Source organism: Bubalus kerabau, chromosome 21 (genome assembly GCF_029407905.1).
Source record: "Bubalus kerabau isolate K-KA32 ecotype Philippines breed swamp buffalo chromosome 21, PCC_UOA_SB_1v2, whole genome shotgun sequence".
NCBI classification, from domain to species: domain Eukaryota; kingdom Metazoa; phylum Chordata; class Mammalia; order Artiodactyla; family Bovidae; genus Bubalus; species Bubalus kerabau.
Window position 1 is genome coordinate 12,851,992 of NC_073644.1, and position 26,945 is coordinate 12,878,936.

At 35.1% G+C, this 26,945-nt stretch overlaps 1 long non-coding RNA gene across 1 annotated transcript in view; it reads left to right on the forward strand.

The window, feature by feature from the left end:
* Positions 1 to 597: 597 nt before the first annotated feature.
* The window catches only part of LOC129635912 (uncharacterized), a 98,561-nt gene continuing 72,213 nt past the window's right edge, over positions 598 to 26,945 (forward strand). The window contains exons 1-2 of the long non-coding RNA XR_008706530.1: positions 598 to 659; positions 1,409 to 1,581. This is a non-coding gene — a long non-coding RNA (uncharacterized LOC129635912). The remainder of the gene's footprint in view (positions 660 to 1,408; positions 1,582 to 26,945) is intronic.

The following is a 26,945-nucleotide window of genomic DNA, read 5'->3' on the forward strand; positions in this document are numbered from 1 at the left end:
GATTAACAATAATGACAGTTGTATATGTATCTGTAGTTCACAAGGTGTATACTGATAATGCAACTAAGGGTCTAATTGCACTTTCAAACACTGGTTGCACATGCTCTTGTATAGTGAAGATACACATCCTCCTGTGTAGTATTCATCCACTAAGCTCATAAAAATCAGCTCTGTTAAAGGGAAAACAAACGAGCTATATAATATTACCAAGATCATTATGTATTTACTTGGCTCCAGGCTTTACTTAAAGGCACTTTTCAAACACAGAAATGACCTTCATATATCTTCAAACTGTGGGAACCAAGTAAAAATTATTTGATTAATTAGCTAATTAACTCTGAGTATAGCACTTACTCATCTGCATATTAAAAACCCATTAATAGATCATGATAGAATTTAGTACCTATAAATTAATCAAAAGAAAAAAAATTGTCCAAAGAGGGGGAAAATATTTTCAAAGGTAATCATGTAAAGCAGGATGAAAGTGAAAATAGAGATACAGTCAGTGTATGGACTTGAAAGAGTACTAAATTTAGGAGTCACCTGGACTCCACTGGGGTCAGGAATTCAAACTCCATCCTCTGCAGCTCCGTCATCAGTAAAACAAGATTTAAAGCACCAGAGTGCCAAGATTTTACACTTGCGCTTACGATGGGATGGTAAGTAATGGTGACTTTGGACAATGACTTGATTTCATTTTCTCTTGGACTCTGTTCCAGCTTCAATCATTTCACCCATCTCATTATCAGTCTCTGTCTTCCTTGGGCTCTTTTATTTATTCTCTTTAATATAGAATGAAACACAGGATAGTGAATTATTCACAACTCCTACCCTAGAATCTTTATTGATTCATTTATCCAACTTAACACTTGGTTGGCTTGAGGAAGTTATTTAACTTTCTAGTTCCCAGTTTCTGAATACATAAACTTGATGTATCTGAATTATCTTTCCCAGAGAATTTACGTAATAGTTAAGTGAAATTGCTCATGTAAAACACTTGATGCCATGACTAGTATGCGGTCATTAGTACAAAAATATAACTGTATTCTTTTATCCTTACTTTCATTTTTATTTGCATTCATTCTCTTCATACATATCCATTGAGTTCTGTGTATGTTAGGCATCCTACCAAATTTGGATAAAGCCTGAAGTTAAAACTGGGTTCCTACTTCCAAGTTAACTCACAGTTAACCAATAAATCATTAAATGAAATGATTTTATTATTAAAAATTTAACACATAGAGAAGGGCTGAATGAATGATTCAATGAACACCTGTTTATCCATCACCTAGATTCTACAGTTGCCAATTTTTTACTGATTTTGCTTGCCTTTTCTACACACATATATATGTATTTGCTCAGTCATTAAACTATATAATTTTGTAATGTTCATATTTTAAATGTTCAGGATAACAAACACAATGAATTACAGAAGAAGGAACGCTGGCTTTAAAGTCTTGGTTCGGCCCCTTCCTGGGACCTTTCTGACCTTCCTGTGCAGCTAACTGGGAGCCTAACCACAGATGGTGGGCTTCAAGCGACAGGACAGCCATGCGCATGAGAAGGAGCTTCACAAAGAGAGTATGTGCTTATAATGGGAAACCAAATTTAATTACTGTTGCTAACACTTAACACTTATTTTATGGTTTAGCATTTCTTTTTATACACAAAATTTTTTCAGTGCTTAGAATTCCTAAACATCTTAATCCTTTCGACATGGCATATAATCCTCTTTGACCTGGCATATAAAATTGGAGAGATATCATCTACCTTGCACATTTGAAATAATAACTAAGCCAAATAATTTACACTGTGGCTAGCCTATAGTATATCCTAACAATTTATACTTTCCTAAGTATCTTGGGCTATGGAAGATCATGTAGAATATTTAATAAGAGTGGTTCAAATTAGAGTTTAGGAAAGTGTTGGGGCTTTTAGGGTTTAGTAGCAACATCTATCCTTTCCTCTGCATTCAGAATTGAGAAACAGAAGTGGCAATCTGCCTTATGGGTATGAATTTTTAATTTTTTAATATAAAAGTCTGGATTGCAGGATATGACTTAGATGGGCATTTGGGGCCTCACTGTACATCGCTGCCAGATTGAAGCTACCTGCCAAAACACAGATGCCCCTTGCAGGACTAGGGCCTTCCTCTGGGAGTTTACCTGTTGGGAAGGTAGACATTGTTTTCCTCTGCGCCCTCAGCTTAGACTGGGAGAGAGAGAGAGACAGATAGACAGAACGGGTCTAATAGAAGAAGCTCCTTAGGTCAAAAGCAACTGTCATCGGTCCTGTTGGATTTCACAGTGGGCTTAAAAATCAGCTTGTTTTGGAGGCTCACATGGCATAAATGTATGATTCCAAGTTTGGTATATTAAAAAACATAATATGCTTTTGTTCTAATAATTTTCTTGCCAATGGTTGGCATCATTTATGTTTATGCCAGTTCCTGTCACTATAATTCAATTGAATACAATATGAAATGGATGATACAAGTAATAATTCTTGCTGCTGGGTGAATCATAGTGCTTCATGACATTGGGGTTGCATAATGAATTTTTGAGTTTTAATCTTCCCAAATTTATTCTAAAAACTTCAAGATGTTTATTTAAAGACAGGTTTTGAGACTTTTTTCTTTGGAAGAGACAAATGCCCTTTATTGTAAATGATTTATTTTAGCTAATAGATACAGCAAGCTGTCTTGTTTGAATCCAATTCTAGTTTTGATGCCTTGCTGACATTACCCTAATTGAAGAGTATCATTTCTTGCACATTAAACCTGCAAAGAATGTTCACAATATTCGAGAGTCCTACCCATCTGTTTATCATACAAATGATTAAACAACTGAGAAATATTGACTTGCAAATAATCAAATACCTATATCTATCTGGCAAGAGATCTGATGACTGACTCATTGCATGCAATTTCCACCCCTCTATCCTTTATCCCTCCTTCCTGTTATATAGATATATTTATGTGCATAGATAAAGATGCTCTGCCATGCTAGGTTCATTTTTATACATCAAATTTCTGTGGAGCAGAAGGTCACAGTTCTTTTTAGTTTACTCAACCTTCAAAATGAAAATGCATTGCTGAATAGCAACTCTAATTTTCTACTAGTAAAGATGTAAGGGGAGGGAGCTATCAAACAAATCTGTGGTGGAAATTATTCTCTTTCCTTATCCTCAACTTCTGCCTTTAAACTACTATGTTCCCTGTAAGTGGTAAATCTGGAATTTGCAGTAAACTTCTAGAAAAATAATTCATGGAGTTAATTCCCTGTTTTCTAAGTTCCAAGTCACTGCAGCTTAAGCGTGATCATTCCTATTTGAATGATCAAATAGGTAGAGCCTATTAGGTCCTACCAACCTTTTATGTAGACTAATTTAGGGCTTGGGAATAAATCTTCATATGGCAATAATATAATCTTTAGAGAAGAATATTTCCTGGTCTTTGATTTCCAAACATGAAAGAAGAGAGGGCAGATAACCTGTGGAACATTAATTTCTCTGTAGTTCAAGGGTCTACAAAATGATGCATGAAGGGTTAGTTGCTCAGGTTACAGGGTAGTAGCGGATTATAGACGTTTAACAGGAACCATATCATTTAAGCTATGCTATGATGAGTTGCACATTGAATAATCTAATAAAATTGTTCAAGTAATTGCTTCACTTTATATAAGATCAAAAACAGTGAAATTGCTCCTTTTTCTTAATATACTATATGAAGTATAATTTTAAATGAATTTAAGCTTTGTCTAGATGGAAATCAGAATTTCTTCAGCCCAGGATTGGTAAGACATTTATAAATACATTAAAGGACTAGACTTCCTGTCTTATTATTCTCAGGAAAATACATAAGACCCATAAGCATAATTATGTAAGTGATTCCATAAGGTAACAAACCATCTCTTACATTTCTCCTCACAGACATCAATGTCTGAATGTTTGGCTATTAAACTCACTGACTTAAAAGAAAACAAGAAAATCGAAACAGAAAGTGGTAAACTGTTGTCAGTTATTCTCTTCCCATGCTTTCCACACTCACTCCTAAGTAGGAGGAATTTTTCTGAATAGATTGATTATAGTTAAGACATTAATGAGGTCCCTGATAATAGAAATGGAACTTTTGCACAGTTTATATAGATTAGCATATATTAAGAAAAACTTCTCATTTTATCTTTCAGGAATGTTGTATAAGATGGTGTTTGGGAGATTTTCTTGCTTATTAAGTGGAGCATATTTGCCAATTTATTATAAGTCCATGCACTGAGGCTGGAACAAAGGTTCAGTCAACTAATCTAAAAAGAGCAAAGATGTTCTCATTTCCCCAGGTAGTCTAGCTCTGCTCAGCAGAAATCAAGTTTTGTACTGAATCTTACACCCAAAGAGACAACCAGTAGGGAGAGGTTTCTTTGCCTATGCATGTCCCAAATATGTATATATATATATGAGATTTCTGAAGATGAGAAGGTGGTAGACAAGATATATATGTTGGTGTAAGATAAGATACAGATGTTGATGAGTCCAGCTCCATATGCTAAATCCTTCTCACTTTTTGAGACTCAGCTTATAATTATAAAGCTTTCAAAATTTGTGATGCATAATCTGATAAAGGAATTCTTAACTTGGCAATCATAGATTTTTTTTGGGTGCTCATTGAGAGTGTTTTAGAGGCTGATGGATTCCTAAAAATAACACTTAAAGATTTTTTTCTGTACATTTTTCTAGAAAGTTGAGCATACCCTACTGCATCAGTAGGGTTGTGACTTCCCCCTCTTAAGTATAAGAATGATCATCTGCTAACAAAAGACAAACAGAATCCATTGTCAAATAGAATCAGATATGTGTTGCTGAGTGACTGCTTCTTGAGAATCCCAGGCTAGTAATACTTAGAGCTTGCAATTTTCAGACTAGGAATCCCACAAATCTTTCAGTGACTATTATTGCTATTAAATACCAAATTCCTTCAAGGTAATAAGTGTTTTGGGTAGTACAGTCAGGAATCAGACTCAGGGTTGTCAGCAACCAGGGTTGTCATGTTAATAACATTAGTAGTAATAGAAATAGTAGTAGTCATGCTAATGTGGTCATTTAAACGGTGTTTAATCTGTAGACTCTCAAGGCCATTTGTATATATTTATGTCAATTTTAATGTTACATGATTAAATCATGTGATAGGTATGATTAGTGGTGAGGTGTCTTAACTTTGGCTTCCACATCTTAAAGATAGAATAAATACTACATTTTTAAAGGATTCCTAAGAGGCTAAATTAGAAAATCAAGGTAATTTGTACAGTTTTTGGCACAAGGATTCAATAAACAGTAGATGTTTTAAAGTTAATCATGATAATGAGGATGCAGTTTATTTTAGAAAGTAACCATTCTATTATGTACTGCTTTTCCAAAATAATAATTTAATTTTAATTTATGCACTGGATTGAGCTTTCAACATTTCCATGTTAAGATTGTACCCTAAATATAATGAAATTTGAAAGACGATTTCGCAAAACATAAATGACATCTAGTTTTCCTGTGAATTATTTGCTGTATGAAAAGCCCCAGCTATTTTTTTCTTTAATAGGCATTTAGAGCATTTGATGGTAGTTGCAGAGACTCAAGAGTGGGAGGAATTTGTGGGATAGGTCTGCACTTCAGTGTCAATTCGCCTGAATTAGAAAGAAAAGAGATTAATGGAAGGATTTAGAATTCTGTCAATAGTCATATTAAAGGTAAAAAGCAAGTAGTTGTAATGTCTTATATGTACATTCTATTAAACTTATCATCAAAGATAAATTATGAGAATGCTTTTATTTTATGACAAAAGATCTAGTCCTCTTCTAAAAACACAATCACTTATGCCACATTAATTTCAAAAGTAATTTTTTCTGACTCATTTAATTCTGTTAGTCAAAAAACTAAACTCAACACAAAAATGTACCCACACGCATGCACACACACACACTTTCATGCACCATGAGTGATTTTCACTGAAGACACTTCATAATACATGTTGTTTTCAAAAGCGTGCTTTAATAATGCACCATGTAAAAAGGCAGTATCAGAGAAAAATTTATTTATGAGAGTTTCTTAGACGAATGATACAAGAAAATGGGAAAGAAATCACAGATGTCACAGCAATGATTTTTTAACACAGGAAAGAGATGGTTGTCATCAGAAATCAAGATATCTTCTCCACTGGAAAGTTACCAAAACAATAACAAGAAAATACCAAGTCTGAAGAAAACTGGATATGGTAAGCATAAAAACAATCTGTGAGTCCCAAAACATTTGTGATAAAATAATTCTCTCTCTAGCGCTCTGAAAGGGTAAAGGAAAGGTAGTGGCTTAGTTAGAATGTATCTGAAAGAAATTTCTTACCCATTAATAAGTTTCTGTGTGAGCTACACTTTCAATGGGGTAAACCCCTCCTCCCGCCCCTCCGCCAGCTATAGCACAAACCTCATGAAAGCAAACACATACAGCTGAGTTCTGGGAAAGCCAAGAGGTTGTATATTTGAAAAATGTACAAAAGCCAAGAATCTCTACAAAACCAACAATGCAGGACGTCACACACATCCACACCTCTGCTTACCAGCAAAACACTGCATGTTTGTGAGAGGGAGATTGAAGTACTTTGGGTTATCCCAGCTCATCAGAATTCAAAGTGAGAGAGCAATGGATATTCGAATACATTGTACCTCAGAAGATTTAATTTCCTTTCCATCTTGTACAGTGTGCAAGTTGCTCTCTGTCTATAAATACTGCACAAAATTGCAACTCTGCGTGCACGATGTGTCCTTCAAAGTCAAGTCAAGTATATCACTCAGGGCCTAATGATAGAAATAACAGTCTGTTTTTGGAGAAAAATTTGGCTGTACAATACTTGGAATTATTGCTAGACGATGTAGTATTCCATGACATGCATATTGGGTGATTTAGTAGACTTCTTAGGGTAATTTTGTCTAGAAGGAATTTTTGCTTTATATATCTATTAAGAAATAGTACTGTCACCATTCACTCTACATTAAGACTCAAATACATCAGTAAAATGCAATAGTAAAATGAATGTTTCTTAAAGACTAAGAGTATCTGGGAAATTTCAGTGCCTGTGTATAATCTCGCACACAGTTTTGGATATATGTGATGTATTGTATGTTTTGTTAATTCAGTGTCCAAATCTCTGTATTTAGTCAGTATGTTCATTATTTAGAATACTTCCAATGGCCTAGGGAAATGCAGGGATAAGATAGGCTCACCCAGAAATTTCCGTAAAATCAATTACCTATAATAGTTTCTGTAAAAATAATTATGCACTATTTTTGTGCTAATTATGTGTCAATACTCTTTAGAAGCAAAGAAAATGGTTATTAATGACTTGTGATATTATGGAGATAGCAGTGATAGAATATAATATTTAGGTAGTGGTCCCATTAATATGGCTTCCCTGGTGCTCAGATGGTAAAGAATCTGCCTGTAATTCAGGAAACCTGAGTTTGATCCCTGGGTGGGGAAAAATCCCCCGGAAAAGGGAATGGCTACCCACTCCAGTATTCTTGCCTGGAGAATTCCATGGACAGAGGAGCCTGGTGGGCTAGTTCATGGAGTCTCAAATGTTCCTTGACATACTAGTTTTCTCAATCAATTCCCCAGAGGAAATTTAAACACAAAAGAAAAAGCTAAGAAACACTTTAATGCTAGCTGGATCTTTCACTGAATAGGATCTATAGAGATGGCAGGGTGTGAGAACGTCTATTTTGACCTTGGGTACAAGTGGAGCTATCTGATCCATTTTTAATGGCAACCAAGATGGTATTTTAAACTCTAGATGTCTCTTCCATTTTTTTCAATTGGTTTAGTGTTCAAAGGGAAAACCGTAAGTGGCTTTCTCCTCTAGTGTGCAGACTATAGAAGAATAGGCTGTACCATCTGAAAAAGTGGGCTCTTTTTACGGTCATAGTAGTTCAAGAAGCATAAAATTAAGAGAAGCCAAAAGGTGATGATTTTTATCTTCAGTGGTATATCAAAAACAGCGTTTTCAATCTTGCAACTAAAAAGGGACAAGAGGAACACAGACCCATCAATATCAGGAGACCAAAACAGGCAGAAGGGGAGGTATTGCTTGACTGCGTAGGGGAAGATATTCTAGGTCACAGGCGCAGATATTTGCTCAAGTGAGGTTGAAGTTTCCAATTCAATCTCCACTTTCAACAGAAAAGAGAAAAAAGAAAAGGAAAACATAAGAAAAGCAGTTGGAAAGTCATCACCTGTGCAGGCACCTCCAGTTAGATTTAAGTTTTCTTTGAAAAGGAAACTCTTGTGTATACAGGTGTCATTTGGCTATCAGGGACAAGAAGGGAAAAATAGCTCTCCCCGTATTCTAACCACCTTGAATTTGAAAAAGGTCATACCCCCAAAGAATGACAGCCATTAACTAAACATAGCTTTTCTGATCCTAAATAAATAAAAGATATTGCCACATCTCTGAACTGCTTGTAATATGTATGTTAAATAGGACTGATTCGTAATAATTTGAAATGATTGATTCTATCACTTTATTGGTTACTTGGATTTTGAAACACATAATTTTAATTCAGTAGGGATCTTGTATTTTCACTGTGTATAAGCAAGTGATATTGGAAAACTGGGCTTCCTGATTGAGCAAGAGAAAAAAGTCAAACTGAGTATTTTGATAAAGTAAATCCTTAGTTGGTAAAGTATACAAAAGAGGTAAGTTGAATGGCAAATTGTTAAATTGTTTGATAACCCTAATGATATATTTTTATTTATACTTTAAAAAATAAACAAATTTGTGTTTAAAATAGAATACTGTGTGTTTAAAATAGAGTACTTCATTGACTCAGACTGTAAAGAATCCGCCTGCAGTGTAGGAGACCTGGGTTTGATCCTGGGTTGGGAAGATCCCCTGAAGAAGTGAATGTTTATCCACTCCAGTATTCTCACCTGGAGAATTCCATGGACAGAGAAGCCTGGCGGACTGCATTTCATGGGGTCACGAAGAGTCAGACCCTACTGAGCAACTAACACACACACACACATTGAAGCTATGCTGTGAACATTCATAATCATTGGTCAGAAAAATAAAATTCTTTAAACAGTCACTTACACAAGCTTTTGAAGAAAGTCAAAATGATCCAGGATGCCAATCGTTGTTTAAGAAAGAAAAGGGTTGTGACTTAGGAGTCACATTTATTATCTATCCTCTCAAGATACATAGGCTCAAATAGTTAGCTAACATCCCCTAAGCATTTTAGATGGTATTCAGATAATGGGCTGTGATACAAGTATGGTCAAGAGTTAAAAAAAAAAAAGAATCTGTAGATATAGAAGTATAGAACATGTAATGTGACAAGAGAATACAATACCTTAAAATGTAGGTAATGCCAAATAATTCTAAATCTGACACTTATTTTAAAACAACAAAATGGTTCTTTACTTAAATGATTTTAAACACATAATGTAGCACCATCAAAATTTAACAATATGTTAATTTGTGTATATATACGTAATGAACTGGTAAAGAATTTGAGCATTAAATAAAGTCATATAAGACTAATATAGAGCAATTTAGATTTCTTCTGAGTGGCACTTTTAATTAAATATATTTGTTAGTTTTAAGATGACATTTAATTACTAAAGGTAATTTTAGGTTAATATGTCATCATGATTTTCTTTCAAGTTAAAAGGCACATAGTTTAAAGGTGAAATATGTTTCTCAAATATGAAACTGATCCAAATATATTGTTCCATGCAACACAATCAACGAGTTAATGGAACTATTTTTGTAAATGCTGCAAATAGTAATATTTATTTTAAAATGAACTTAAAAGATATCTTTCAGAATATGGTGAGTTAGACTAAATTAAGATTTTTTTATAATTAAAATTGATTTGTCCAAGTTATATAAAGTCACTTTGAATACTTGTACTCAATTGCTATTTCAGATAATTCTAAAGAACCAAAATCAAAAGTATTCAGACCACATATTTCCAACCTATTCTTTGTAAAGGACATGATTTCATGGATTATGGACACCCTTCTGAGTTTTCATGTTAAAGCTTTAAATAGAAATGAGGCAACCCTTTCCCTTTTACTTTAGAAGGCTGAATGAAAAGCTTAGAATTTTTATCATGTTGGGCAGGTCTTAACCTTCTATGGGTTCAAGAGGCTGATTTCTAATGAAACATAGTAACAATAAGCGGGGGTGGGGAAGCAACATTTTGAAGGAAGGCACTCTATCTCCCTCTTGTGCTTCATTTAAAAAAACAAAGTCTAACAGTTACTGACTTTATGGTTTCTGTCCTTAGACAATTGCAATCAGAGTGGCCAAAGAAAGCCAGTTGCTTCATTGTTACTAACATCACTTGAAACACATCACAAAAGCAGTTAGAGAAATGCTGAACAGTTCGCAGTTCACTTTGTGTTTGTATCCTGAGATGTTTGGAAGCTAATAAGCTAGAAAAATAGTATTGACTCTTTGTTCTGCTCCTGTTCTCACCAAGCTCGTTTGTCAGATGAAATCTGAGAACATGCCAGCAATATGTCTTATTAAGTAAAACAAACTGAAAGCCTGGCTTAGGTCACCCTGCAGTACAAATGATAGAATTAGCTACAAGGAATCTAAAGAAAGAAATTATTTTTCAGTTGAGGACCATAACAGGAAAAATGGTGGCCCCCATGTCTGCATGATAAAACGGCTACCTTTGGAACTAAAATGGATTACCAGGCTTAATAAAAATCCCACTAGTTATTTCGATTTAAGAGCAAGTTCTTTAATATTTTAAAATAAGACTGAATAAATGCATGCTGCCAAGTCGCTTCAGTCGTGTCCGACTCTGTGCGACCCCATGGACTGCAGCCTACCAGGCTTCTCCGTCCCTAGGATTCTCCAGGCAAGAACACTGGAGTGGGTTGCCATTTCCTTCTCCAGAATAAATGCATACACATACATTATTCATGTAATATCAATCTAAATGTTCACACTTGCTCTAGAATTGAGGGGAATTATAAATTGGTATATATGTTGATGAGCCAAAAAATAGGTGATTGCCTGGTGATCCTTCCATGTATTTGTAATCAACTAATATTATTCACAGACATTTATTGTTCCAAGATGTTTTTTTTTCTTTTTGTTTTTAGAGAAGGTATCAGTCAAATTCCCTTTATAACAGATTATCCCCAAAATCTAAGGCTGAAAGGAATAGGAACAGTCATTTCTTCTTGTTCATGGGTCTGTAAGTCGGCTAAGGTTCAAATCAGCTCCTCTCCTTCAAGCCGCTGGTCCTGAGCTTAGTTTAGGCTCAGGTCTACAGGCATCTGCTTAATGGGAGCTCAGACTGGAGAAGTGGTGGCCATCAGGGGAGAGTTCTTCTCCTGGGAAAGCTTAAGGCTCTTGCCAGCAAGTTCAGTCGTTCAAGCACACTTGAGTTTCTGCTTTCCTCAGCACTGTTAAAATCCCATTGGTTAAAGCAAGTCACATGAGCCCATTTATAGTCAAGGGGTGGGAATTCTCTGCCTCTAAGGGGAAGAACTTCAAGGTCACATGGCAAAGGACCTGGGTGCAGGGATTGGTGAAATCTTGAAAGACATGCTTTATTCCAAAGAAAAGCACTGTGCTTAATAAACGAGGAGAGCATCTTCTAATGAAAAACACAAAACATTAGAGCCTGTATTTTCAGGACAACTGAGAACTCTTCACATTTACATTGGACACTAAAGCAGCTTTTAAACGTTGTCTTATCATTTCATCAGTTTTGATATACTAAATCCTAATTTTCATTCAGTTGAAAATATTTTATAATTCCTCATTTCTTTCATTGGTTAAATTATTATTTGGAACAATATTGCTTAATGTTTAGACAGTTGAGTATTTTCTATTTATATTTTTACTCTGATATCCATCTTAATTATTCAATTACTTAATATTCTGAGTAATTCCATTCTTTTGAATCAGTATTTCCAAATAGGCTGATGCTTCTTGCATGTATGATATCTAATAAAAGGATATATTTCATATACCTTTTAAAGACTATATACTTTGCACTTACTGACATCAGGTCAATTTTTTGAAATGTGCTTTTAGGTCAACAATCTTTTTCTGTTATATTTTTCCAACAGATATTAAGATGTCTTTTCACTGAAGCACTGAAATAAAGAAATAGAGCTTCAGAATTGGGAAAGAGCACAAAAATCTCTTGCTATACCTTATTTTTTATGAATAAAAATGTTCAAACATGAAGTTTTCAGGTGATTTCTCACCTCAACTCTGTTTTCCTTTTAAGAGCTGTTTCTCTCATTTGGAAATATACAGTAGCTGCAGTTTATAAGTCTTATCTCCCTAAGCTTCTTACTGACTTGCCAGTGTATATGTTTTTTAAAAGGATTATGATATAATCTTTAAATCTTAATGGTATTTGTCATCTGATTTTTATTTCAGTAATAAACTGCCAGTAAGAAAGGATTTTACAGGATTTTAAAATATGAAATTAATTTTGTAGAATTAGTGAACCATGTTATATTTAATTCCTTACAGTGATCCATAAAGAAGCAGGTAAAGAAGCATATAAATATATCATTAACATTATTATTAAATATTATATATATATATATAATATTACCTATGATCAGTGCTCAGTTACTCAGTTGTGTCTGACTCTTTGCAACCCTATGAGCTATAGACTGCCAGGCTCCTCTGTCCATGGGATTCTCCAGGAAAGCATACTGAAGTGTGTTGGCATTTCCTCCTCCAGGGGATCTTCCCAACCCAGAGATTGAACTCAAATCTCCTGGATTGCAGATAGATTCTTTCACTGCTGAGCCATTGGAAAAGCCCCATAGTATTACCTATATAGACAATTAAAAGTACTGAACATATAAATTTAACAACTACATTGCATAGCATAACAATATCTAGTAACATATCTAACATAACAATATGTGTTATTTATTTTTCTTGAGGTATAAACATATGTGAAGATATTTAGTTTAAGAGGTAACTATATTGTCTTCATTCTTCAGATGGGGAAAATTATGTAGTTGTATAGAGATTGCAAAGGCTTTCCTGGTGGCTCAGCAATAAAGAATCTGCTTGCAATGCAGGAGACGCAGGTTCACTCCCTGGGTCCTTAAAATCCCCTGGAAGAGGAAATGGCTACCCACTCCAGTATTCTGGCCTGGAGAATCCCATGGACAGGGGAGCCTGGCAGGCTACAGTCCATGGAGCTGCAAAGCCAGACACAAGGTAGCGACTCAACAACAACAAAATAAACAGTTATACATGTCAATTTGAATAAAATTCACAGACTATGTTACATAAATAAGTGAAAAATGCAGAACCGTATAAACAGCATGATGCTATAATAAAATCCATATAGTTTACTAATGCTGAGGATGAAATTATAATATAAAGCTTTCATGAGGAATAAATGCTCCATAGTGTGGTGGTTACTTTCAAGATATCACTTCTAGAATGGGAGGAAAGGGAACCAATTTGGGAAGGTTTCATTGGGCTTCAATTCTTTCTGTAATATTCACTTAGTAAAAAAAAGTCTGAAGGAAATATGGTCATTGTTCAGATTTGATTAAGCAATGTACTGATCATTATTGCTTTATTATCTACATTTTATTTTCTGCACTTTTAAATATTTTATTTTTTAATTGAAAATACCTTGGAAGGCACACTGTTCTAATATTGAACTCTGCAGTTTATAATTCTGAAAGGAAATATATTACTCAGGCAAGGTATGCAAACTCCCTGTGCTTTCCTTTTCCTTATAAAAGCAACAATACCTGCCTCTGAGGAATCTTATGAGGGAAAAATGTGGGGGAAAGTGTCCTGAAACTTTGAAAGTCTTATTCAAAACTAAAGTATTCATGGAAGTGCAGAAACAAATGGTCAGAATTTTTTAAATTAAATATGTAGATTGGTGACCTGAAGTATGGGGAATTATAGTAATAGCGGGAATAAAATAATGTTTTGGGGCAGTTTTTCCTTTTAATTATGATTAATTAATTATTGGCTAAAGTCAATTTAAACTAGAAATAAAAACTATTTTTGTAAAATATCAAGGATATGTAGAAATAATTTGACTTGTTTTAATATACGATTGATGTAGTGTGTTCTTCCAAAGAAGACTTAGCCATATTGATGGGATCATTTCAATCCTGAGTGAAATGTTAGGGTCTGGCGTAGAGTTGACTGATTAATAGTGAAAGCTCGCCATCTGGTGGACAAACTAAAAACTGTGGCGCGTTGAATAATCTTTCGGGTTAAGCAATCGCTTTCCAATTAGCAGCCGCAGCAGGGTATATCCCGTGTCCATGCACTAATAACAGACACTTCCTGCATCAAGACACCATCTTCTCTTAGCTGAATAATTCAGTCCCTGTCCCTATCTGTGCCCTCTTTTGGTCCGTATTCAACACAACCACATCCTGTCAAATGTGATCATTTTCTTTTTCTAAAAATTTCAGTGGCTTCTCGTACCGTCAGATGAAAAGCCTAAGAGCTGTCGTCCACTCCCAGTGTTTTCCTTCTAATGATCCCCGCTTCCTTCTTCCTTCACCACACTTCCGTCCTTGGCATGTCATCAGAGAATCACTCCCACCCCCTTGAGGGCGCACGCACTTGCTGTTTTCTCTGCGTCAGTTCTCTCCTCTGACAATTTCAAGACTCACGCCCTCAACACTCTTCAGATCTTTCCATAAATGTCCTTGCCACACCCTCCCTGACTCACACTTTTAAACTTAAACTTCCCCCAACACATAGTCTCCTTCTATATTTTACTCTTCTTCAATTCATATGTTATTTTCTATCAGACTATGTATTTCCACTTTTATTTTCTTTGTTGAGTATTTCCACAATGTAGAATATAAATTACATGAATGCTTAAAACAATATATCTCTAATATTCAGAACAGACCCTGACAAATAGTAAGTGTTTAAAATTTTTCTGTTGAATCTAAAAAATAAATCTCCTGTTCAACCCTACAATGTTTTTCAATTAGTGATGGTTTATATTATGAGTTCTTGCTTGACCCACAAAACTGGATATTGTCCATTTTAGAAATCTTTTCTAATATCCACATATAAATATCACTGTTATTGTTCAAAAAATAAAGTATAACAACTCTTGCAGAAACAAAAATGTTAATTTTCCATGGGAGTTAAACCTTTCTTTTGAAAATAGAACAGAGTTAATTCTGCCAGTTGGTTTTCACACTCTGGTAGATAGAAAGAATTCATTACATTTGTATTGCTCCCAAACTTCTAGGTACAAGACTTTTCAGAAATTATGAAATTTTTCTTTTGTTTTGAATCCAGAACTATAACTCAAAGGATAAGCAAAGTGTTAGAAGTTAACCTAAGTATTATTCAATTTGAAAGAAAGTGAAAGTGAAAGTCTCTCAGTCTTGTCCAACTCTTTGCAACCCCATGGACTTAACAGTCCCTGAAATTCTCCAGGCCAGAATACTGGAGAGGGTCTAGCCTTTCCCTTCTTCAGGGGATCTTCCCAACCAGGGATTAAACCCAAGTTTCCTGCATTGCAGGCAGAGTCTTTACCAGCTGAGCCATAAGGGAAGCCCAAGAATAATGGAGTGGGTAGCCTATTACTTCTCTAGCAGATCTTTCCAACCCAGGAATTGAACTGGGGTCTCCTGCATTACAGGCAGATTCTTTAGCAACTGAGCTATCAGGGAAGCCCCTTATTCAATTTAGGAATATAGCTTTGATTTGTAAAATTTTGACATCTATGCTCCATTTAAATTATTTCTCATGAATCATTTCTCACGATATTAGTTGAATGTATAGCTTAATTATTGAAATTCAACATTAAAATCAAGTACTTTGTCAATAATTAAGATTTTTCTGGATCATAAAGATATACTCATTCATGTATGTAGCCAAATATTGTAATTAACTGTGATATCTGTATTGTAGCCAATTACCTCCAGTCATTAGATTTAATCAAGAGATCCATTATAAAAATAATTTATTGAAAGTTAAAATTTATCCATAAATGTAACTAAATATGAGTAGTATCTAAATGAGAGTCAACTTATTGTTGAATTCAGATGTAACTGTGATTCATTATTCTTACTTCTAACCCTCACTCCCTGTCAAATTTTACATCAACCGCTAAAGTAAATTACAAAGAAAATCAAACCTATATAGCCTTATGAATAGTTATGATTTACTTTAAAACATTGTTCATTATCACATTTCCAAAATCTTAGAACAATTGAAGAAAAAAGTCAGATTTTACACTGGACTCTCCATCAGTATCTTGGCCTTAATTTCTTTTGATTTTTATATATTCCAATATATATTTTCATGTATCTTATGGAAATTTACTGAAAATTATAACAAAATTACATAAAAATAAAAAAATAGATTTAAAAGGAAAAATGATGTATACTTCATATAATTTTGTGTGATATAACCTGAAAGTAACATTCAGTCTCAGTGGTAAAAAATCCTGCTGCCAAGCAGGAGACAGGGTTCCGAGTCCTCAGTCAGAAGATCCCCTGGAGAAGGAAATAGCAACCCACTTCAGTAAGCTTGCCTGGGAAGTCCCATGGAGAGAGGAGCCTGCAGGGCTACAGTCCATGGGGTCGCAAAGACTCAGATACGACTTAGTGAGTAACCAACAACAACATACACCACAAAAATACTGTTAAAACACATCACTCAGTTCTAGGACTGAGCAATGTGTTATATCTTTTCTGAGTCAAATATTGGGGACAATAAAACATCAAGTCTGTTTGGGCTTGGTGTCTCATTTGTTCACAGAGTTTTATATATGGATTAATTTTCTTTAGTAGTTACAAGATTATTCAAGTATATATTTGAATATTTTATCTATTTTTATCTATGAGGGGCTTCCTTCATAGCTCAGTTCATAAAGAATCTGCCTGCAATGCAGGAGACCCTGGCTCGATTCCTGGATCGGGATGATCCCTAGAGAAGGGAATGCCAATCCCTCCGGTATTCTTGCCTGGAAAATCCCATGGACAAAGGGGCCTTGCAGTCTACAATCCATGAGGTTGCAGGAGTTGGACACGACTTAGTGACTAAACCATCTATTTTTATCAGGCTTGCCAGGGATTCATTAATTAATCTTTCAAAAAATAACTTTTTAAAAAACTATTTCCTTCATTGTTTTTATTTTATCAATTTCAGTGTGCTTTTTTTTTTTTTTAATGAGTTAAGTAGTGGTACAATAATTGGTAGGATATTTGTCTACGGTTACTTTGAAACATGCTCATTAAACTTGTGCACATGGACACGATATTTTTCAGGTAAAATGTTAGAAAGCTAACCTTGTTCCTCATTATTGATAAAATACAGTAAAGAAGTATGCAAGCAGAATTAGAGGACGTATGGAGACTCAGGATAGAAAAACAGAATCATTTTACGTCTCTATCCTTTGTAAGCAGTAAAAGATAATTAACTTGAAATACTGACAGGGTAAAAAACTCAAATTATGAGTCTGACCATTAAGGCATACCTTCTGACATTAACCAATTTAAATACATGGCCATTATTTCTTTATTGAAAAATCTTTGAATTAGATATCAAGACCCTTGCTGTTTTAGGAAAATACTTTTTGAGTCTATCTATAATCTAATTGGTCAGACATGATTTCCTTCTATAAGAAGGAAAATGTTTTTATTCAATCTGTTTTTGAAAAATTATATTCATTTTCCTGAAAGTGTTTTAAGGTAGGGCTACTGGGACTTCCCTGGTGGCTCAGATGGTAAAGAATCTGCCTGCAATGCAGGTTCGATTCCTGGGTCAGGAAAATCCCTTGAAAAAGGCAATGGCATCCCACTCCAGTATTCTCTTCTGGAGAATCCCACAGATAGGAGCCTAGAGGACTACAGTCCATGGGGTCACAAAGAGCTGGATGCGACCGAGCAAGAAATTCTTGACTATTGGCTAAAGAAATACAATTTAAGGAGTCAATGTCTGGTCCTGGTGATATTGCCCAGATTATTGGCTTTGGTCATGGCTTTGGTCATATCTTTGGGAATAATAGCATTTAAAAGAACAATAAGCATACTGGTACATTTATAAATTTAATTTATAAATTAAAATTGAAATTAACATAACACTTTGCAAATTAAATTTACAGTGGTTGTTGCAGCCATAACAAAAACTTTGGCAAATTTTCACTTTACTTATTCAAAAGAATTGGGAACAAATACAACACAAAAACAAAGTCAAAATTTCAAATAAGAAGCATTCCAATCATAATTGTTTTTCTCCAGATTTAAACAGTAAAAGATTACATATATCACAATAATTTGTCTTAATTTTTCTAAATGTTAAAGAGAGTTTCCTAAGGAGTAGAGTTCAGAAGGGGTCTTGTTGAAGGAACACACAAAAAAATTATCTTTCCCTCCATTACCACATTAATTATGTCTGAACTCACATGGTTTAGATCAAATACAAGATTCAAATATTCAGAAATGTTTAGATATAGCATTAGAGGAAATTTGTCTATTAAATTATGATTTTAACTACTTTAAACTTCAGAAATTATGGAAAAAGAGTCATGAAAGTTTAATTACTTGCTCTAATACTGGTTCCAAATAGGAAAAGGAGTACGTCAAGGCTGTATATTGTCACCCTGCTTATTTAACTTATATACAGAGTACATCATGAGAAATGCTGGGCTGGATGAAGCACAAGCTGGAATCAAGATTGCTGGGAGAAATATCAATAACCTCAGATATGCAGACGACACCACCCTTATGGCAGAAAGTGAAGAGGAACTAAAAAGCCTCTTGATGAAAGTGAAAGAGGAGAGTGAAAAAGTTGGCTTAAAGCTCAACATTCAGAAAACTAAGATCATGGCATCTAGTCCCATCACTGCATGGCAAATACTGGGGAAACAGTGGAAACAGTGTCAGACTTTACTTTTTTGGGCTCCAAAATCATTGCAGATGGTGATTGCAGCCATGAAATTAAAAGATGCTTGCTCCTTGGAGGAAAAGTTATGACTAACTTAGCACATTCAAAAGCAGAGACATTACTTTGCCAACAAAGATCCGTCTAGTCAAAGTTATGGTTTTTCCAGTGGTCATGTATGGATGTGAGAGTTGGACTGTGAAGAAAGCTGAGCACTGAAGAATTGATGCTTTTGAACTGTGGTGTTGGAGAAGACTCTTGAGAGTCCTTTGGACTGCAAGGAGATCCAGCCAGTCCATCCTAAAGTAGATCAGTCCTGGGTGTTCATTGCAAGGACTGATATTGAAGCTGAAACTCCAATACTTTGGCCATCTGATGCAAAGAGCTGACTCATTGTAAAAGACCCTGATGCTGGAAAAGATTGAGGGCCGGAGGAGAAGGGGACGACAGAGGATAAGATGGCTGAATGGCATCACTAACTTGATGGACATGAGTTTGGGTGAACTCCTGGAGTTGGTGATGGACAGGGAGGCCTGGTGTGCTGCGATTCATGGGATTGCAAAGAGTCGGACACGACTGAGTGACTGAACTGAACCAAACCCTTCTCTGTACTTTTGTAGCTGATTTATTGCAATCATGTGGACAGGATGAAACCGAACTTAAATGGACAGAGCATAGCATAAAGTGGTGACCACAGAACAAACACAGCCTATGGAATGGCCCCACCAAGGACATAATAAATATAATAAGTACTGAATGTCAACAAATGTGATTCAAGCCCAAACTACATATCAGGAGTTGGAAGAAATGAGGATAATTGTATTCGGGCTTCTTTGAGAAATCTATATTCCTTTTACTCGTGGATGTTTGCTAAGAGCATAGAACAATGCATGACGAATGCCAGGTTTTCACTATGTATCTGTTGAATTACTGAAGCCACAGACTTGGCTAATCAAAGGACAGATTGATCTAGAGGTTATATTAGTAAACATAATTTAATTGACATGATAAGATCTTATAGAGATTGAATAAATATCCTTCTTTTGCTCTTAATTGCTAAAAATGGCATCTTGATTGTTTAGGATAGTGAACAATAGCTGCAAAGCCTGAGAGAAAACCATAAGCCTTCTTTATTGAGCCACACATCACCTAGACACAGCTCTGAATAGCTGAAGCGTCTACTCTGAGACACAAAGTTTTTGAATGGTGGACAGAAGGGAAATATAAGGCCCAAATTAGGAACTGAAGACCTATTTCCCTAAATCCATGACATAAAATACTAGTCCTTTTGAAAGTCAGTTGCTGGATTCTTACTGTGACTTAGTCGGAGAAAAACAAATTTTAACGACCACTACTATTAACACCACCACACACAATAATAAAAACAGTCATCAAGGGACTTTGTGTCCATCCAAAATCCAAGACTCCTATGTGAATTGGATCATTTCCACCTCAGCAAAAGAGAGCTGTATTGGGAAATGGAAACAGGACACCAGGAGTTGCATTAAAGTTGGCTCTAGCACCTAAATTCCTCCCCACCGCCCCCCCCAACCCCCACTGCCCGCCAAACTACTTGGATTTTGAGCAAGAGCAGATCTTATGTTAACTATTCCAACCACAAAAACAGCATTAATAATAATGGGAGTTGGCAGACATTTTGTGAGGTACTTGGGTATGTCTGTGATGCTTATGGTGGTGAAGGTTTCATGGGTGTGTACTTACCTGAAAATTCACCAAGTTAGGTGTAATTAAATATGCACAGATGTTTTACATGTCAATCATGCTTCAAATAAAGTGATTTAAAAAGAAACAGGAAGACACTAGATCATTATCTGAAAGACAGTTTAGAAAAGCAATCAAGATTAAATTTACTATCAGGATGTAGAAGATAGCTTTTTCTTTATGACAATATAATGGCAAAACAACTTTTCAATTATCTGATGACTGTGTTAAAGAAAATTTCCTCACCATTTGGCGTCATATCACTCTCTAAACATAGCACAATTTAAATAAATAAAAATCAGTAACTGAGTCATCCAAATAAACTATATTTAAGCCCCTGTATCACTTTGTATGTCTATACCATACCACAAGTTGAAGTCATCAGTCATCTAGAATATTCAAGAAAAATATTTTAAAGCTTTTTACTCTTCTTAAACTTGAAAAATAAGAACAAAGCTAAAGGGCTACATCTGTCTTGGTATCTTGTTCTCTTCAATTTATTAAAACATGGATGTCATGGCTTTGTTCCATTTTTCCCTGATGTGTTATGAAAATTATATTCCATATTTCTGCTCCTTACGTCTAACAACTTCTTCTGTGTTCTAGATTTACTATAGTATATAAACAGGTTTATATATTTTGTATATGTAACAGGTTTCTTTTTCAATTATATCTTCTATTCTATGAATTTTTAGTTAGATGGTCATATTATGATTATCTTTTAGTCTCAATATTATTAATTATTCATAGGAAGTTACTATTTTATAGGTATAGTACCCATTTACATTGCTTATATGAGTTTGCTCTGGTTTTAGCTTTTCTCTCTTTACTGCAGTGCCTGAGATTACAGTGATTTAGATAAATTATTTATTGATTTTTGTCGACTCACACTTATTTTTGAGAAATGTACACTGGCTCCTGATTACTATAGTCAGCTTATTCTGATCGAGGAGGGCAGAGGAGGCTGGGCATTTGTACTTTTAAGTATAGGCTGTTCATAGCTTCTGAGAGGTTTTGGATGAAAGACTACTTTTCCTTTCCAGCCCCGGGTCATGTTTAGCTTTCCTCTTCATGCCCTGGGTCATTATCTTGGAAGTCGATACTGCACTTTTATTTTTGCCATTCAGTGAGATGGAAAGTGGAGTAGGAACGCACACCCAGATCCTAAGAGTTCATTCACAAGGTGTCCTTCCGGTTACTTCAGGCGTCCTACACACACCATGATTTCACTACTTGTAAGTTAGTGATTCTGGAACTGTCTTATCTCCTCAGCTAACTGCTCATGTGCATCTCTTGGGTTTTAGCTTGTCTTCCTTCTTGCTTGTTAAAAAGTAAACCTAATGATGTTGGCATTTAATCTATTTCAGCAGTTTTTAAAATTATGAAATGCAATCTTAGAAGCCTTTCTAGTGTCACTGCATTCTTTCAGATTGATTGATTTAAAATTCCATTTTCATTCTGCCATGACATTTTGGTCTGAAGAAAAGATAAATGCTGATGTGGATACTGATCATATTATCATAATTTTAATCATGGAGTTGTTCCTTTGAGAAGGGATCATGACTTATTCATCTTTCTATTTCGTTAGGCATTTAGAAATGGATCTTGCATATGGCATAGTTTTAATAATAATGTTGATGATAATGGTTAAATTTACTGAGCGTTTACCATACATAGGCCTTTGACAAGTCCTCAATAATCTTACAAGAGTATTATCAGGTAGGTACCGATAGCATTTCATGTTATAGATAAGGGAACATAAGCTCCGAGAGGTGAAATAACTTGCTCATGGTTAAATGCCTACTGATGTCTGATTTAGAATGTGAACACTAATATTCTCACTGTAGAGACTGTGCCATAAGATATTTTAACCTAAATGCCATTTTCCAAAGCCAGGGCTCTAATTTGCAGGTTTTTCTTCATTTGTATGATATAACTTATCAAACATATAATCTTGTATTCAGAGTATCTCTCCTAGTTCTACCAAAATACAGTCTCCAGACAAAATGACTTACTTTTTTTGCTAATTTGTTACTAAATACTTCACCTACAACTATATAAGACCAACACCTGACTTTAGAATTAAAAATTAATCGTTCTTAAAATTAATTTTAAATATGAATATCCAAATGTTTGATAAAATACAATATAGAACTTTATCCCAATTTATAGTCTTGGTTGAGTTTTCACATGTTCTATAGTCACAGCATACATTTATAAACAAATAATAAGCCCAGGCAAAGAATATTTAGAGTAACAACAATCTAGAGACTTAATTTGTTAAATAAAGTTAGTGATAAACCACCAAATATAGCAAAATAGAAACTCAAAAATTCAAATAATTATCAGTTAAATATAACTCAAACTTGTGAAGACATAACATTTCATTTTACCAAAGCATTCACATTTATGGTGACTTTTTATAAAATATTTTAAATTGCCACACTCTGAGACTAATCATTTACTGGTCTATAGATTAATAGCATGGGTTTGGTGTCATACTTTCCTGGCATAATGAAGCAATTCACTATCTCACTAGGAGTCCAAAAGTAATTCTCAGAAATATAATTCACAACTCATTATATTTTAACATGACATATTTCAGGACATATATCAAGTTGTCTGCATCTTCATCTCCCCAAGTCACAATTAAAATGAGTTAATGAAATCATTATCCAACTTGCTCATTCTCACCGTTTATATATGATGCAACTTGTTATTTATGATATTATTGATCTTCTAATATACACCATAAAAATAAATTCTTCTCTTTTGCAGTGGTTATAGTAATGAAATATTTTTTAAGAAATGTTATATGTACTTAAAAAGCATCAATTTATACTATATTTACTTAAATATTGAACTAATTTGGTAGGATGGAAAAATGTCTAGCTTCCATTTAAGCAACATTTCAGTCCCCTATTATCTGTGATAATACACTAAGGAGAACCGTCACACTATGAATAATTTTCTTTGACTGGCCCAAGAAGATAACCTCAAATTAATCTGAAAATGGAAAAGAAGAATATTGTGAAATATTTGGAAAGATAAAAATTAGGATAAAATTTTATTAAAGTATGAAATAGTTTGAACATATTTCTTTAGACATATTTGAACTTATTTGATAAACTCTGTGAGATCTTAAGTTTTGAGAATAATCTTAAGTTTGATGGTCTGCTTCCTAGACTCAGTGGGTTGGTCCTCCTGCTCCCAGTATCCACTAAAGTTGATGGTATATTAATTAATAAAAGATAGATGAATAAATAAAGAAGATGGGGTACATATATACAATGAAATATTACTCAGCCATAAAAAGGAATGAAATTGGGTCATTTGTAAAAATGTGGATAGACCAGGAGTCTGTCGTACAGAGTGAAGTAAGTCAGAAAGAGAAAAACAAATATCATATATTAATGTGTATATATAAAATCTAGAAAAGTGGTATAGGTGATCTTATTTGAAAAGCAGAAATAGAGACACAGACTATGGACACTAAAGGGGGAATGGAGGGGGGTGGGATAAGTTGGGGGATTGGGATTGGCATATATACACGACCATGTATAAAATAGATGACTAATAAGAACCTACTAATAGCTCAGGGAATGCTACTTAGTGCTCTGTAGTGACCCAAAGGGGAAGGAAATCCAAAAAAAGAGGGGCTGTATGTATATGTATAGCTGATTCACTTTGCTGTACAATAGAAACTAACACAACATTATAAAACTCCAATAAAATTAATTTTACAAAATCTGTTAAAAAAGAGAGAGAGAGAGACTGCAGTACTCTAAAGTCTGTGTGGATTTTTCTCAGTCTACCTCATAGTTAAATGTTTTTCAGTCTTCATTTTCAATCTTGTGAGCTATGACTTTGCCTGCATCTGATTTGAAATTAGAAAAGTTAAATTTAAGATGCTGATGAAATTCTATTTTTAAATAAAAAGCTCACATATATTACTACTTTATAATAACAGAATAGATCTTTTTCCTTTACAATATCAATTTAAAATTTTGATAATCATAATTAAATTAGCATTGTTAAAATATGGCAAAAAATAAAATTTGACTTTTGCTCTGGGACTTAATGTGACTCTGGGCATGTAATTTATCTCTTGCTGAGCTCCACTAAGTTTTTATAAAATTAAAACTCACCTCATAAGTTTTCGTGACATTCATAGCCTGACACTTATTAGTATTAAATTAGTGGAAATATCATAATTATTAATAATCATGTACTGTTTTATTCATTGTTATTAATTACTTTTGAAACACTGTTGTAGGCTTAGTCACAAATTATTCTCAATAGTTTCTAAAGTCATATTTTTGAAATGTCATATTGTAGCAATAATTTCCATAATTGGAAAAGTAGGTTATTTTATGACTGTTAGCAGAGAATTAGATATGTCCTTTTTCCCTAAAACTTAGTATGAAAACTGTTTAAACACATATAAGCTGTTCTCATATTATTTTGCAAATTTACCTTCATTGCTTTCTTTTATTCCTTGATGCAACATAAAAATATTTATTTAATGAATTCCTAATTTCCAGTATCTATAGTAACATGTTTCATTTGATGTAAATTAATTCATCTAAAATATTAAATACATTTCTGGAATACATCCAATAAATACATATAGAACATTTATCAAATGTGTTGCATTGTGATAATTATAATTATTATTAAATCTAATATATATAATCTAAAGGATTTTCACTTCCCAAGCCTGGATATGGTCTAGGTAAGATAAGCACTTCTTTAAATGTTGCTTTAGAAATTTAGTTCATAAAAATGGAAAATTTTGTGTTTCACAAAAGGCAACTTGTCATATGATGTTATATGCTTTATTTTTGGGGAACAGATCCTCATTATTGATGCTATAGATGCAGTTTTTAAGGATGAACTAGCAACTGAACAGTCTTGCCTTTCCTGTCTTACTGTTGATAACAATGGAATCTGATTAACTAATAGTGAGATGGAATATTGTACAACGACCACCAGATGTCGCCAAACTACACCGTTTGGAAAGAACCTGCCAAAGACACACTTCCACGAATAAATGAAGAATAGCAGTGACAGCGGAGAAGGCAACGGCACCCCACTCCAGTACTCTTGCCCGGAGAATCCCATGGACGGAGGAGACTGGTAGGCTGCAGTCCATGGAGTCGCGAAGAGTCGGACACGACTGAGAGACTTCACTTTCACTTTTCACTTTCATGCATTGGAGAAGGAAATGGCAACCCACTCCAGTGTTCTTGCCTGGAGAATCCCAGGGACGGAGGAGCCTGGTGGGCTGCCGTCTATGGGGTCGCACAGAGTCGGACACGACAAGCGACTTAGCAGCAGCAGTAGCAGCATCAGCAGTGACAGGGCACAAAATATTCATTGGGAGGACTGATGCTGAAGCGGCAGCTCCAATACTTTGGCCACCTGATACGAAGAGTCGACTTATTGGAAAAGACCCCTGATGCTGGGAAAGATTGAAGGCAGGAGGAGAAGGCGACGACAGAAGATAAGACGGTTGGATGGCATCACCGACTCAACGGACATGAGTTTGAATAAACTGGGAGCTGGTGATGGACAGGGAGGCCTGGCGTGCTGCGGTTCATGGGGTCGCAAAGAGTCAGACACAACTGAGCGACTGAACAACAACAAAAATAAGAGCAAAAAACAATATTTTTCAGAAAAACAATTTAAGAAAATTGATAATAGGGAAGAAATCACGTGGACTTTATTTTCTCCCAAGAAACATATCTGTGATGGGAAGCGTCTAAGGCCACGGTCACCGTGTATACTGACCTTCCGCAGCAGTGACTGAAGGATGAGCTGTCTGGGAAAGGAGGCCTTCGGAGTGGCCACTTGCGATAATCCAGGAGGCCCTGGGTGATTGCCGAGGTATCAGTACAACTGAAGCCAGAAACGGAAGAGCAGCCTGATGTCAGGCTGGAATAGACAGTGAGGGGGTGTAGCACGGGCTTTGGTAGGACATCAAACAGGTCTACGCAGAACGGTGAAGTTGCTGCCGGTTTACAAGCTACTATGATAATATCTGCATGGGCGGGCACGCACTGTGGTAAGAGACAATCCATGGGAGAGGAATAACAGGCTGGATTATGGGGAACGAATCTAGAAAGAATAAGGAAAATAAGACTAGCTAGATCCCTGCACAGGAGAAATCTCCCCCAGCACCTTCACCTTGGGAGCTTGTCTCATTCAGCGGGAAGGTGCCTCCCAGACCAGCCAGAGAATTCACTCGCTACGACCCTGAAACAGCTCCACCAGCAGGAGGAGC